Here is a 15,980-nt window from a genome sequence, read left to right as displayed (position 1 = left end):
TGTGTCCAAGTTTATCCACTGTTGTTTCTGAGTTCATCTAGTAGGTTAAATGAGTTAACAACTACCTAGCCTTGGTGGTTTGTTTGAGTGTGAAGGGCTAAGTTCCAAAAATTCAAACAAGAATATGTGGGAGTCATCTTTTAGTAAATAATAAGCATTAAGGCTCTCATTACGAGTCTGGTGGTCCTAGGACCGCCAGACTCGCGGTGGCGGTCGAACTGCCACCAGTGCGGCGGTCCAGCCTCCACATTATGATCGTGGCAAACATGCCACAGTTGGACCGCCAGCATTGGCACTTTTTTGCCAGCCAACGGCCTGGTCGTTCTGGTAGTTTTAATCCGCCAGGGCTGCCCTGGGGATTACGAGACCCCTCTCTGCTGGCTTTTACATGGTGGTTACACCATGTAAAAGCCGGTGGAGATGGGGTGCCAGGGTCCAGCCCCGTCGTGCTTTTCACTGGCTGCATAGCACCTCAACATTGCCGCTGGCTCGATTACAAGCTGGTGTCAATGTTGTGGGATGTTTCCCGCTGGCCAAGCGAGAAATTCATAATAGGGGCTGCGGGAGGTCTGCCACATAGGCGGTAACTCAACTGTGGGAGTTTGGTGGGCTGGCTTTTCTGCCCGCCAAACTCATGTTCAGGGCCTAAATATAGTTTTATATCCGGTTACCACCTGTTAGTGTGTGTGTGTGTGTGTGTGTGTGTATATATATATATATATATATATAGTACCTAGTCGCCATTAGGTAGTTATAGTTAGGGCCATGTTTCCATAGAAAAAGCGTTTTTTGACTTGCCTATATCTGTGGCACCGTTTGAAGAATCTTCACTAAATTTTCCCCAAAAAAGTGCCCGGGTGATTCTTGTTGCGCACGGAAAGTTTTGGGGTGATCTGTCTAACGGGGGCCTAGAAAAAGTTGTGTTTCCCATGTTTATTCCCATACACGATTACAGCCCGTACTACTGGATGGAATTTCACCAAATTTGGCAGAGAGCTAGTTTTCAGTACGCAGATTACACTTTCGCTTATTTGGTGTAAATCTGTTAAGTGTTTTTTGAGAAGTTTAAGGAAATACAAATTTGTAGATCTGTGGAGGCAACAACTTTGAGAATAATGACAAGCTTGTGCAGGAAAATGCACAGCTCTGATTGTTTGCCTACTCTTCAACCAGAAAGTGTTAGCAGCCATCTTGGGACTCTGCTTCAGCCGAGTTCCTCAAAATAAATGTGAAAAAAAGATAAAAGGGGCCAGGGTAGCGATACCAATCCCTTAGCTCTGGTGCTGGGGTCTCGGAGGGATTTTTTCTTTTTTTTAAAGCCCCCGGGTGGCCAGGTCCTGGGGTTAAAGTAAAAAATAAGAAGGTCACTCGGCCCTGGGGACTGCCTCCTCTCCAGGGCAAACATGAAAAAAAATAAAAGGGGCTTTGTTTCGTACCCCCACAGCCACGGGATCGCCACCTCCCCAGGGCTAAACTCACAGTTGGAGAGAACCTGCGTGACTCCCCTCGTGGAGCTCCACCCCTCAGAGCCGCTCCTTCTATGTCCCTGCTATGTACAGTTACCACCAGAAAAAAGGCAAGCAAAGTCTGCTTTCTGTAAGTGAGAGCTGTCAAACAGATGAAAACATTGGTCCCACAGCAGGGAGCTGATATAAACGGTAGCTCTCTGCTTGGTGGAGCAATGCTGGCCCCTGCAGGATGCTGGGAGAAGGCTAGGACTGCTGGGCCCTTGAGGCTCCCCTTGCTGTCCTGTCACTCTCTCTTCCATCCCATAATGGGAAGGAAGAGAGAAAGAGAGAGAGATTGTCATTGCAGTTGTCTCTCCATGTAATGACTTCAAAGCGTCAAACTAGCAAAATGTTTGGTGCGAATGATATAGTTATGTTAGAACGCAGAGTGGAACAGAGTCACTTCTGGCCTAATGGTCAAGGTCTTGTGCTGTCACTCAGTAGGCTGAAGGTTCAAATCCTAGTATCACTTGGCAGTGTGTTTGTTTATTCACTAGTGTTTTGACTGTTAAACCTTCCTAGTGAGGGAACATTCATGTTTCTTTCCTATCACATGCGTGGGTTGAATGTCATAAGTATGTCTGGAAACAGCAGGGTAAGGAGTCACCTGTGGTGTAATCGTTAAGTTCACAGACCCTCACACTATAAGTTGAGGGTTCTGCTTCAGGTGTGTCTGTGATCTTTTCCCTTTAATTTATTTTAAACTTCAAAAGTTAAAGATTTATACTGAAAGGTAAGCTCACTGGTTTTAAATGACAAATACACTTTTCTTTTTAATTTGTCCTAAAATTTCTCATTCAGGCCAGGCCCTGCAACCAACCCCATCCCACATGGTCGATGGCCATCTGTGGTGCAAGGTTGGGTGGCTGTAGGGGGTTGGCACAGACCCTGTGGCCCGCCACCACGCACAGCCAAAGGCAGTCCGCAGCTGTGGTTGTATTAACGTATAGTAATGAAAACTACTTTACGTTAAAAAATAGAAATTCACTTAAAAAAACAAAGGTTACAGGAACGTTATGGTTAGGTTCTGAATTTACTTGTACAAAATCATAGAAATTCACCTCTTATAGTTGAGGTTATCTCAATTAACTATAACTAGAGCCCTAAGGTAAGAATAACTCGCACCTTCGCCATGCACTGCTAATTACCGTACGTATTACATCACTTATGACATCTTCTGTGACATCATTGATAATATCGCTGCAACATTTGCAGTGAAATTATTGATGAGAAAACTATGCATGGCGGTTGTGTGTTATAGTTACCTTAGGGCATGAATTATAGTTTCTTGAGATAAGTATAACTATAACTATTGAATTTCTATGCTTTTGTACAAGTAAATTCAAAACCTAACTATAACGTCCCTGTGGCCTTTGGTTTTTTAGTGTATGTGTATATATATATATATATATATCTATATATCTATATATATATATATATATCTCGAACCTTCTGATGAGTGTTCACCAGATCAACAATGAAGTCTGACATGTTTTTCTTCATAAGGGAAAAATGTTAATGCTACTATATGAAACAGATAAAGACTAGGCCAAGCTTGGGAGGTGCCAACAATTTAATAGCATGGCACGTAAATTAGTTGGTAGCTCACCTCCATGATAGGTGGCAATATGTAGAATTGAAGTGTTAAAGCTACAGCACATTTTGAGGCACCAGTGTTAACACCCACCCTGCCCTTCCACTTGCCCACTATCTGAGTGATGACCCACTCCTTATTTTTCACTTTTTATTTATCGAAAACAGCAAACAAGGTAACAACACACAATTGAAAGGGGGGAGGAAAGAAGAGGGGCAGTATACATGCCTCTCACATCAAGTTACAGTTCTTTGAAGTAGAAACAAAGCAAGGAACACTATAAGGGATGAAGCAGCACAATGGAACATCAACCCAGAGAGCGAATATCCTCTGTAGGTCATGCCCAGGGAGTGGAACAGAAGGGCCAGTCTAATCCTCAGGATGGGGTCTTAATCAGGGGCGCTGTCAAGCGGAGGGGTTGCCCCCAGGGCACACAGATTCACTGTAGTGGTCTGAGTCACATCCACTCCTCACTGACCCAAATGTAGCCCAAGAGGCCTCCAGATATCACTTTAGCGGATTTGCGTCAGCATAAGATCCCAATAATTCATAAACTGCTCCCGGCAGTATGCAGCGTCCTGCAGCCACTCCACAGTTTGAGGCGTGGGACACCTGCCCCAGAGAATGGCCACCTTCTGTTTAGCCAGGCGCAGTACCATGTCAATAAGGCGTTGGGCCACAGAGGGAACCTCCTTTACATAGCCCAGAAGGGCCCCCTGTTGTGTATGCGGCAAGAGGTGGCCAGTAATCTGGGCCACCTCTCTGTTAACATTAGTCAAGTAGTTTTCTACATTAGGGTACTCACAAGCGAGGTGGAGGAAGGTAGCCTGCTGATCAGCACACCACATGCAGCATGCATCTGCAGTCATTCCATTTGGTGCAGTTGAACAGGTGCGCGAGAGAGTCTGTGGAGGAATTTGAAGTTGATGAGTCCTTGTCTGTAGTTGGGCAACAGGGCTACAGATTGTCTGCAGCGGTAAACCCATTGTGCCTCAGAGATTGTGGGAGGCGTTATGTCCACTTCCCAGGCAGCCCTGGCTCCAAGTGGAGAAAAACTGGCGCCTCCTATTGCATTGTAGTATACAGGTGGGTGATCAGTTTACGACGAGAGGGGTTGGTTATTAAATGTTCTAAGTAGTGCAGCATAGGGGGCAGGGAATGTATCGCGTAGAGCTCGACATATGGTGCAGAGTTGGTGATGGAGGAGGATGTCAAGTGCTGTAGGGGGGGATGTATGTCTGCGCCAAGTGGAGAGAAACTAGTAATTTGGGTAGAGATCTTCAAATTTCAAAAGACCTGGTCTGCAAGCCCACTGACAAGTCCCTTCATCAGGGAGAGGATCAGATTTTGAGCAAGTCGTATGTTGGAAGCATAAACACAGTGAAGCCGGGTGCGTCTACACAGGCCGCACCAGGCCCATTGAGCGCAAGCCGCAGTGTCAATCCCAGTGCACGGAGCCTGTAGGACTGGTATAATACAGTGGCTAGATACCAGGGGGGCTACCTAATCTGTTTTCACCGCGATGTGTGGTTGAAACAACGTGGGATATAGCCACAAGTTTAGGTATTGAACTTGTAAACAGTGAGTATATAGATGCATGTCTGGAACGTTAAGGCCACCTTGCTGGAAAGGTAATGTTAGCATTTCCCATGCCACCCTTGTCTATGTACCCACCCAAGCTAGGGAGACTAGATTTGTGCAGAGTCATTTCAAGAACTGTGCGGTGAACAGGATCAAAATTTATAAACAGGTAAAGGAACTTGGGTAAGACAATCCTTTTGCCAATGGCGATCCTCCTTGCTAGGGACAGATGTAATCTAGACCAGGCTGGCATGCTCTCTTACAACCAGGTCATAGCCCTTCCATAAATCGCCATCCACAAATGGTCAATATCTCTGCTGAGCCAAATTTGTAAATACTGAATTGGCTCAGTTGCCCACTGTAGGGGATACTTACATTTGAACAGACGTGCTTGGGGTAAGAGGAAAGAGAGTAGATGTGGACCAATGGATGTGAATTCTGAAGTAGCCTGAATTGAACAACCTCTTCAATAATGGGGGACAAGTTTGTTTGGGGTTCCCGGATGTAGAAGGTAATATTGTCTGCGTACATACATACCAGTATTCCCCAGGTAGTAAAGTTCAGCCATGATGTTCGCAATTTCGAGTGGCTAGGGGCTCCATTGCTATCACAAATAGTCCCACTTGTAACCAAGAACGGGCCAGAAATGAATCCATTGAGGTGAACGCACGCTACTGGGGAGGTGTAGAGTAGGTTGATCGTGCGTAGAAACCGTGGACTGATACCAAGCTGCAGGAGTACATGAAGGAGATATGACCGTTCTAGGGAATCAAATGTCTTGGTGGCATCCAGCAGCACTGCAGCCCATTTAGGGGTGTATGGATTACATGAAGGTGAATACCGTCCAAAGTTTGTGGGCCGTCCAGCGCCGCCGCTCAAATCCCTACTGGTCCAGCCAATGTCAGACAGTAGCGGCAGAAGGTGATCAGTTTGGCAAGTATATTACTATCGACATTTATCATCAAGAGTGGTCCATATAAGTTGTTTCTATTAGCAGGGTTGTCAGGCTTCAGTATAGTAACGTTGACCTGTAGGGATTGCAGTAATTGGCCTGAGGAAAGAGGGTCCTCATTCGGTGACAGTAGATGTGGGGCGGGAAGCGAGGAATATTCCTTGTAGGACACAGTGAGCCCATCTAAGACCAGCGCTTTTCCCAGGGGAGGCTCTGAATCACCTGTAGTATCTCTTCCACTGTGAAGAAGGCATCAAGATACATATGGTGTGCATGATCAAGTAAGAGAAGCTGGAGCTTGTCAAGGTAGGCATCCAGATCCACAGCATCTGGAGTGGTGGTAGCATGGTATAACTGAGTAGAACAATGACGAACTTGTCAGACTGATTATGACCTACATGAGCGCACCTGGTTACATAGAAGTTGGCCCAGGCTTATGGAGCAGGCTCACCAGCATCTTGCCAGAGCAGTCACCCTCAGCGTAGTGCCTCACAACTGCCTCCATATGGAGGTAGTGGGTTTACTGAAGTGCTTCCTCTTCGTAAGCTGAAAGCTTCTGCCTGAGGGCAGCAAGGGTTTGCACATTACTCGTTATAAAGAAGTCAAGCTCAAGAGCGCGGATATCAATTTCTAGTGTAGCAAGTTGCATTCGTATCGCCTTAAGTATCCCCGACTGTTTTGCTATACAACCACCCCGGATGACGACCTTAAATGCCTCCCATAGCATGGACAGGGGTCAACTGAGCCCTCATTGTGGGCATAACACTCAAGTGTGGCTGCCTGGATTTTGTCTGAAAGATAGCATCTCAGAGGGCATTCGGAGCTAATCTCCAAGTGAAGGCCCAGAGGAAGGCTAGCGGAGGGAAGATCTTCAGCAGGACAGGACCATAATCAGATAGGGTTAGAGGGAGATTATTGGCATTTGTGGTCCAAATAAGGGAGTCTCGGGTGAGCAGCCAGTAGTCGATTCTAGACTAGATGCCGTGAGTGGACGTGATGGAAGTGCCCTCAGTGCTGTTATTTTGTCTTAAATGCCAGACGTCTTGCAGTTGACTATCACGCATGAGCGCCTGGAGTTAGGCAGCTGTGCTGGAATGGGGACACCTAGTAACACTTGATCGATCCACAGATTGATCTACGATGACATTAAAATCACCAGCCCAAGGAATAGTGCCAGGGCCCATAGTGGTAGTAAAACACCATAGTTCTGCGAAGAGCTCCGGGCTGTCCATTTTGGGACCATGTACCAAGACTAGAATTACTGGGTGTGTGTGTAGCAAACCAGCGACAATGGTGTATCTCCCCTATCTGTTGCAGAGTGTGTGTTGTGTATGCTAGTGCATTCCTTTACGAGTGAGTATGGCAGTGCCCCATGCATACTTAGAGAACAGGGAAGCGTGGGTCTCTGCGATCCACTGAGAGTGCAGGCAGGATGCAGTCGCCAGAGTCAAATGGACCTCCTGAAGAAAGCAGATGTCTCTCTGGTGTCTTTTAAGGTAGGCGTGCACTAATCGTGCCTTCTGCCTATCACTGAGCCTTCTAACGTTTCAAGTCAGACAATGTATGCCAGTCATCTAGTGCCCAGAGGGGTATTATGGGTCACGTCACTGGGAAGCAGGAGTGCAGTTCGCACACATATAGTTACATGACAGCAGCAGGATGTTTCTCAGGGTGTGCGGCATATGAGACAGAATCAGAAAACAACAGCCATAACAAAAGAAACCCACTTAACTGGTTGAAAGCCCCTAATCCCAACCCCCACCCAAACTCAAACCCCAACATAAGCACATCACATGGGGAAACATCCCGTAGGGCAACAAAGAGCCAAACAAAAATCCAAGTTGTGGACTGACTAGGTGGCGGAAGAAACATGAGTGGTACCCCTATCAGGAGCAGCAGTGGAAGGATATGTGATAGAGACTTCTAGCTGCAGATTCCTTGCCTTAGAATTTCCTGGCATCAGCTTGGAATCTATAATTTTTTGCTGAGCAGTACCCTGCATGTGCCATCAGATGACGTTGTTCAGCTCCGCGTGGCGTTGTCAGCCTCGTTTGGAGCCATCTGTGACGTCATGGTTGCCTATAAAGGCACCACCCTGGCGTGCGTGCATCAGTTCTTTTCCTTGCACACTGGTTAAGCGCAGGTCCAGGATCGAGCTACCCTTTTTTGGCCTTTTTGTCTGTTTTTTTCTTTTAAGTCTGTGCAAGATGTCTTCGAGGAAGACTGGGTTTAAGCTGTGTGGTGCATGCCATCGCGCCATGTCGGTGATGGACCCCCACCAGGTATGTCTCTGATGCCTCGACAGAGACCATGACTCGAAGTCGTGTTCAGACTGCCAGGCCATGACCCCAAAAGCTTTTTGAGAGCGGTCTCTGAAGCTCATGGTGGCCTGGCAGTCGACCTTGGTTGGCGCAGGACTGCTCCAGGAGCCCCAAGTCCTCTTCTTCACACATGAGGTCCTCGGGGCACCCCCCAACCCCCCCCAACCAGTGCCCACCGGTGGTTCCGGATGATCTGGAGCCATGACGCCGATTCCAACTTCGACGGCGCCAACAGGGCTCAGATCAGTGCCTAAGGCTTATTTCGAACAGGTGAGGAATGGGAAGGGTCTGAGGACCCTTTAGAATATTGATTGGAGCATGTGGACTGGTATGCGGGTCTAGGGGAAGCCAGTGGACTGCATCTAGATACTGGCATGCTCTCACCTCCTTCTGTGGCTACGGAGGGGGGAGCTTCACATGCCATGGTGGTGCGTAGAGCAGCTGAGGTATTGGACCTAGAGTTGTCTACTGTGCCGGTCAGGACTAACATCCTGACAGAGCTGCATCAGCTGGGGGTTTCCACATCGGAACCGATGTTACCCCTCAACGAAGCTCTTGCTGATGTCCTGCTGGGGAAGTGGTCCAAACCCAGCACAGGGGCTCCTGTAAATAGGACAATCAGCCCCTGCCTTCGACCAGCTCCTACTGACCCTAGCTTTCTCACCTAACAACCCACCCCAGAGAGCTTGGTGGTCCAGACCTCTACTTCCCATGGTGCCTTCCCTTCCGCTCCCCCAGATAGAGAATCCACGAGGCTGAATCAGCTTTGTAAGAATGTTTTCTTCTTCCAGCCTGACATTGGGGTCCATAAACACCTCATGCCTATTGGGATGTTTTCCCCATACTTTATGGGATACGGTGGCATAGGTGCTGCCCCAGGTCCCGGAGGGCATACAAGACACTCTCACTCAAGCCGTCAAACATGGGAGAGACGCAGCCAAGTTTATGATTTTGTGTGGTTGGTTTCGACACGACCCACTTGCTGGGCAGGGTGATTTCATCGAAAGTGGCCCTTCGAAGCCACACCTGTCTTCGTACTTCTGGCTTTTCAGGGGATGTCCAGACAAACCTTATGGACATGCCCTTCGATGGCTCATGCAATTTTTTACAAAAGGCAGACTCAGTGCTTGAGCTGTTCAAGGACTCTCGAGCTACGGCCAGATCCTTGGGCCTCTCGGTGCCAGCTCATCAGCAGTCTGCCTTTCGCAGTTTGAAGGCTTAAGAAGGGGTGTGGTACCACGCCACCCTCAAATCAGCCACAGTCCTCCATCATCTCAGCATCCAGTGCGAGGACAAGGTCGTGGTACCTTTAGTCCCAGAGGTTCTCGCCAGAGGTCGGCCACCACCCAGCCGCCCTCCTCCACAGCGCCCAAGTCCTCCTAGTGTGGTTCTGCAAGACCACACGCGTCCAGTTGGAGGGAGGATTCAATTTCATCTCCCTCACTGGCTGTCCATAACATCTGACAAATGGGCCTTGCAGATCATACAGAAGGGCTATTCACTCCCCTTCCAGTCTTTCCCTCACCGCTATACCGCCATTAAAAGAATGGCTGATGGAAGATCACTTAATTTTGCTCCGCAAACAAGTTATGGCTCTCTTGGCTAAGGGAGCTATAGAAAGGGTCCTGATGTCAGAAGTAGGCAGTGGTTGTTACTCCCGCTACTTTCTAAGTCCCAAAAAGAACAAGGGTCTTCGCCCCATTCTGGATTTGCGGGACATCAATCTTTTCCTCAAAAAGGAGAAATTCAAGATGTTCACGCTTGCTCAGGTCTTGTCTGCCCTAGACCAAGGAGAATGGATGGTAGCGTTGGACTTGCAGGATCCATCCTGCCTGCCCAAAGGTGCTACTTGCGGTTCTAGGTCGGCCACGAGCACTTTCAGCTTATCCTGCTCCCCTTCGGTCTCACCAGTGCCCCTCCGGTGTTCACCAAAGTGATCGCGGTGGTAGCAGCTCATCTGCGCATGTTAGGGATTTTAGTCTTCCCCTACCTCTACGACTGTCTGTTGAAGGCTCCTACGCACCAGGCTCTCGTCCACCACCTTCAGACAACGGAGAAGTTCCTGCATTCGCTGGGGATCACTATAAACATACCGAAGTTGCACCTGACTCTGTCTCAAAAGCTCCCTTTCATCAGAGCCGTTCTGGACACAGTGCAGTTTCGGGCTTGTCCTCCCGAGCAGCGAGTCCAGGATTTTCTGGTTATGATACCGATGTTTTGGCCTCTATCCTGGATTTCGGTGCGACAGACTCTGAGGCTGTTGGGAATCATGGCCTCCTGCATCCTGTTACTCAAGCATGCCATATGCCATATGGCATATGAGGGCTCTGCAGTGGCACCTGAAGTTCCAGTGAGCGCAGCATCAGGAGAATCTTACTGACACGGTTCAGATCTTGGAGGGAACTGCAAAAGACCTGCAGTGGTGGTTAGTGAACTGCGATTGGGTCAGAGGGAGACTCCTCTCCCTTCCCCAGCCATATCTCACAGTAGTGAGAGATGTGTCACTTCTGGGATGGGACGGCCATCTGGGAGCGGCAGAGATCAGAGGCCTCTGGTCTCCGGTGGAATCTGGACTCCATATCAACTTATTGGAGCTCCGGGCAATCCGACTGGCATTGAAAGCATTTCCTACTGTTGTAAAAGGAAAGATAGTGCAAGTGTTCATGGACAACACCACCACAATGTGGTACTGCAACAAGCAGGGCGGTGTGGGGTCGTGGACCCTTTGTCAAGAGGCCCTGCGTCTCTGGACATGGCTGGAACAGCAGGGCATATCCCTGGTGGGTCAACACCTGGCAGGTTCTCTAAACGCCAGGGTGGACAAACTCAGCCGTCTGTGCCTAGCGGATCATGAATGGTATCTCCACCCGGAGGTGGGGCAAGGACTCTTTCAGCAGTAGGTCGAGCCTTGGTTAGATCTGTTTGCCTGCACAGATAACGTGCAATGTAAGCAGTATTGCACATTGGAATTTCCAAGGTGGTAATTGCTCAGCGACGCTTTTTGTCACGAGTGGAATTCAGGCCTCCTGTACGCCTTTCCACCCATACCACTTCTGCCCAGAGTTCTCAAGAAGAGAATGACCGGGCCTAAGTAATCCTAGTGGCTCTGGATTGGGCACAGAGAGTCTGGTATCCCAAGCTTCTTAAAATGAGCAGCAATCCTCCAATCACGCTTCCCCTTCAGGAGGATCTTCTGTCGCAGCAGCAGGGGAAGGTTCTCCAGCCAAACCTGTCAACTCTACGTCTTCATGCGTGGAGATTGAGCGGTGGCAGTTGATGGCTTTTGACCTTCCTTCCGAAGTCTGTAAAGTTATTTTGGCAACCAGGCGTCCCTCCACTAAAATTGGAAACACTTTGTTTATTATTGTACAGAAAGGTCTATTGATCCTCTTTCTGCTTCTATTTCTGATACCCTTATCTGTATACTATCCTTTGCCCAGAAGGGTTCTGCCTTGGGTACTCTCAAGGGCTATCTTTCTGCCTTATCGGCATTCCCTCGGCTGCCAGATCAGCCTTCACTTTTCAAATCTCCCACTGTACATAGATTCCTCAAAGGGCTTGTACATGTGGTTCCTCCTATGCTCTCTGTTATGCCCCAATGGGACTTAAATCTGGTCCTCACATTTCTTATGTGTGCTCCCTTTGAGCCCTTACACAACTGTCCCCTCCGGCTGCTCACCATCAAGACAGCCTTGTTAGTGGCAATACCATCCACCAGGAGGGTGAGTGAGAGGCAGGCTCTTTCATCCAAGCCACCGTATCTCACCAGGTTTTCAGACAAGGTGGTTCTCAGAACTCATGCCTCTTTCCTCCCCAAGGTGGTGTCCCCATTTCATCTGGTTCAGAACATCACCCTGCCCACCTTTTTGCTCCACTGCATCCCTCTAAAGAAGAGGAGCGACTCCACTGGCTGGACCGAAAAAGAGTGTTGTCGTTCTACCTTGACCACACAAAAGAGTTCCGGGTGGATGACCAACTCTTTGTGGAGTACGTGGGAGCAAAGAAGGGTCGGGCAGTTAAGACACTAACCATTTTGCGCGGGGTAGATCTCTGCATTAAAATCTGCTATGCAATGGCTAATTCTACCAGGGGCAAAGCTGCTACCACTGCACTAGCTTGCGGCGTTCCAGTCCTGGATATCGGTCAGGCAGCAACATTGGCATCCTTGCACACGTTTGCGAGACATTGCTGCCTGGACAATTAGGTACAGAGAGAGACGGACACTTTGTCAGTTCGGTCCTACAGGACTTTTTAGTGTAATTAAAGGTATCCACAGCCCACCGCCAGGAGGTTATGGCTTGGGTACCTATTCTAAGGTAAGGAATCTGCAGCTAGAAGTCTTTATCAGTTGAACAAGATACTTAACTTTTGTAACGCATTATTTGGTAGAGACTCTATCTAGCTGCAGAATCCTTGCACCCACCCATGCCTTCCCGCTCTGTGGATTTGTCTAGTAGGGTTAGGGTTTATTCTTTTAGGGCCCTAGTTTTCAACAGACAACCTGTTGATTCTATCCATGACGCTTCTGGCGTGGAAGTTTGTGGGTAAAAGAACTGATGTATGCGTGCCGGGGTGGTGCCTTTATAGGCGACTGTGACATGACAGACAGCTCCAGCAACGCTGACAATGCCACGCAGAGCTGAACAACGCACGCAGGTCCGAACAACGCCTCCTGGCGTCGTGCGCAGGGTACTGCTCAACAAAAAAATTCCAGATTCCAAGCAGACTCCAGGAAATTCTAAAGTAAGGAATCTGCAGCTAGATAGTCTTTACCAGATAATGTTTTATCGAAGGTGAGTAACTTGTTCATCGAGTAGTTCGCCAGTCCAAATCCAATCCCGGCATCCACAACTTGAGCAGATCAGTTCGGCAGGGCTAATGTGGCTGATGGTCAAAGCATGACAGCCACTCCCACGGCGGTGAGATCTCCTCTCCCAGGTTGAGGTGATCAGGGGCCTAATCATTGTTACTCAGGTGGCCATCTTCATTCAGTGTGGATCTTGCCTGAGCAGTTTCTTTGGTATTCGTCAGTTCTGGGAGAATTTAATTGCAGCTTTAGGGTCTGTAAAGTAGAGCGGCTTGCCATCAAACTGAATCTTCAGCTTTGCTGGGTATAGTAAGGAGTAGGTAATCTCAGATTTTTGAAGCAGACGTTTCACCAGCAGGAATTCTCGATGCTCGAGAATCTGGATCCTTGTCCATATTGCTTATTTGTCTCTTCCCTTTGAAGGCCAGCTTGGACTGCTGGACGTCCAGTTTCCTCATAATGCATCATTGTAGTATTGAGGTGTGTGCTGGTCCCACCTCACCACTCATCAATCACTGTCACCTTGGGAAATGGGGTGGATGAAGAGGTGGAGGGTGGGGTCTCACAAGTAGACCCAGAAGAAGCAGCCTGTCTGAGAAAAGGGCAGCAGTGGCAGCAGCTCATAAGGTTCTGTAGGTCTTTGCACCGGCTCAAGGAGAACAATTAGGGCATTGAGTCCGAACAGCTTCAGCAGGAAGGCCCCTTCTCACTACTTAGGAAGCTTAAACCCACCCAGGCCTTGCCTCACCCCAAGTCCTAAGAAATCGGAGTAGGGGCATGAACAGGCCCAAAACTACCGTGGGTGGGGATAGGGAAAGGGATGGGCACTACAGACCCCCCCCCACTCACCCCGTCTGCACTTCCAAGGTCCAGGGCCGCAATCACTAAAAAGGGGGGCCTTCAGGCAGTACATGGGGTCAACCAGACAGCATCCAAGGGCCTCCTGTCTCCAGCCCGATGCATGGGAGCCACAGGTCACCTCTCCACCAAGCCCCACAGCTGCGCCGTACCTCCGCTTGATTGGTTGACGACAGGTCAGGATCCCCACGATTTCCAGGGTGGCATGGGTACCACATTCATCCTACATGTTGGGTTTCAGTGATTTCTCACTCCCTTTGTCAGGACCCACCCTCCAGACCACTGACCTCCACCGGTAGTGTCTGCTTATCTGCGTTTTGATATTAAAAATCTAGTCAGTACCCAGCTACAGATTATATAGACATGATAAAAACTTCGGTTTGCCTCTACAGATTGTTTAGAGAGTTTGTGGGCTTTCTGATTTTCATCTGCTGTGCCATGGAGAATTCAGAGCGAACCTCTACCTTCTCACTAAAGGGTTGAGAGGTCAGACCTTTTTTCCTCCAAGACACCAGAGCTTCAGAGACACCTAAGTTGTGATATTTACCCAGAGTATTATCTGGAAAGGTCAGTTTCCTTCAGGCTGCTGTACTGCATTTGTTCCTCATTTCAGTTTTTCTTGTCTGCTGGCCCCTCAAATACTCAAGCTTCCATCTGTTAAGGGTTTGGGACTCGCACATTTGCACTATCACGCTTGACCACAGTGCTGCCTCTCCTATGTACTACAGGTACTCCTTCTTTAGTTCTGCATGATACTGAATGTTGTACAATACCTGTGTAATATGGGAGAAATCGAGGGCAAATGTGGAGGATTTTCCTGTCTCTCAAATTGAATCTGGCAATCCAAACCATACAATTGAAATTGAACTTGATTAGCCCTACCTTTTTTTGCAAATGATCAAATTATTTTTTATTGGTTTAGTGTATACATTCACTGATTCCTTGACAGGCCTAACTCTGAAGGAAGTATTTTCTGATGCTCAGATTTAATTAGTTGATAAAAACATCTGTTTTTCATGAAAGTCAATGGTATAGAAGAGAATGACAGGGGTACTTGTTTACAGTTAAAAACATAAATTAGGAAAATCGTGTGATCATAACATTTTAAGCTTGATCTTAATCAGTGCAACCTAATCAAGCACCTGTTGAAGGTTTATCAGTTGGCGGCCACTCTCCTACTTCATTTGAAGATAACTCTTGGATTCGGCACAGTACTAATATTTCTAGGCATTGTAGCTAATGTAATTGTTCAGTTAAAAATTTGATGCATATGTTACTTGTCTGTCCTGCCTTGAGTATCCCTTAATTTGCGTCTTATAACCACTGCTAATGACGCAGATTAGCACAACGTTAGCTGAAGCTATTTACTTATTCTACATGCTGAGTTAGTCAATGCCCATTATAAAATTACTAAATGTTTAAGAAATGTTTATAGTTTTAAAAATTGAATTTACTTTCCTATTTATAGTCGATATGATTTTTGCATAGTTCTTTGAAAGCCTTCCTTATAAGCCTTTCATATTAACCCCTTGGGTGCCGGGGACGAGCTGGTTACGTCCTCGGCCACAGCGCTCGGGTGGCAAGGACGTAACTAGCTCATCTTGCACCCAGCCTATGGGGGAGAGCGCCCACCCCCCTCCCATGGGCTGGGATGGAAGGGGAATCACTTCCCCTAACTACCCTCCCCAGTGATGTCTTTTGTTATCAGAGGTAGCTCCCATCGTGCTGGGAAGCTCAGCTACCAGCTCGATCGGAAGACAAATGCTTGCATTTGTCTTCCGATCGGGGGTGGGGGTTGGCAGAGAGACATGAAAGGAAGGGAAAGGTCTTTCCTTTCATGTCTTTCAGAGCATTTCTGCAGCCCGTTCGTAAAGCGATTGGGCTGCAGAAATGCCCACTAGACACCAGGGAGTTTGTTGTTTTGTAAATAAACAATGGGGGCAATTTTTTATTAGGCCTTTTCTGCCTCACCTCCCCCCCAATCAACCGATTTTAATTAGGCCGATCTTCCCCAAGGGGGGGCAGAAGCCACTAGACACCAGCGATCGCTTTATTTTACTTATTTATTTTTAACATGTGGGGACCAACCCCTTAGGCAAGGTCCCTCCCGGGGGGGGGGGGAGAAGGGGGTGAGGGGAGGGGTGCAAATTGTTTTTAGGCCATTTCTGCCCCCCTTGGGTCAGCTGATGGGCCTATTTTTATTAGGTCAATTTGCCACCAAAGTTGGCAGAAACCACTAGACACCAGGGATTTTTTTTCCACGACAATTTCACGAAAGGGGTGCAACTCCTTAGGCATGGGTTACTACCTTGGGTGGCAAATTTCTTTTAGGCCATTTCTGCCCCCCTTGGGAGCAGAT

The 15,980-nt window shown here is 48.1% G+C and overlaps 1 protein-coding gene across 9 annotated transcripts in view; it reads left to right on the top strand.

Moving 5' to 3' along the window:
- The window catches only part of ENOX2 (ecto-NOX disulfide-thiol exchanger 2), a 1,066,406-nt gene that overhangs the window by 853,464 nt on the left and 196,962 nt on the right, over positions 1 to 15,980 (top strand). The gene's annotated exons all lie outside the window — the stretch shown is intronic.

Source organism: Pleurodeles waltl, chromosome 2_1 (genome assembly GCF_031143425.1).
Source record: "Pleurodeles waltl isolate 20211129_DDA chromosome 2_1, aPleWal1.hap1.20221129, whole genome shotgun sequence".
Lineage (NCBI taxonomy): Eukaryota > Metazoa > Chordata > Amphibia > Caudata > Salamandridae > Pleurodeles > Pleurodeles waltl.
The sequence above is the reverse complement of the archived record's forward strand: the minus strand, read 5'-3'. Positions and strand labels throughout refer to the sequence as shown.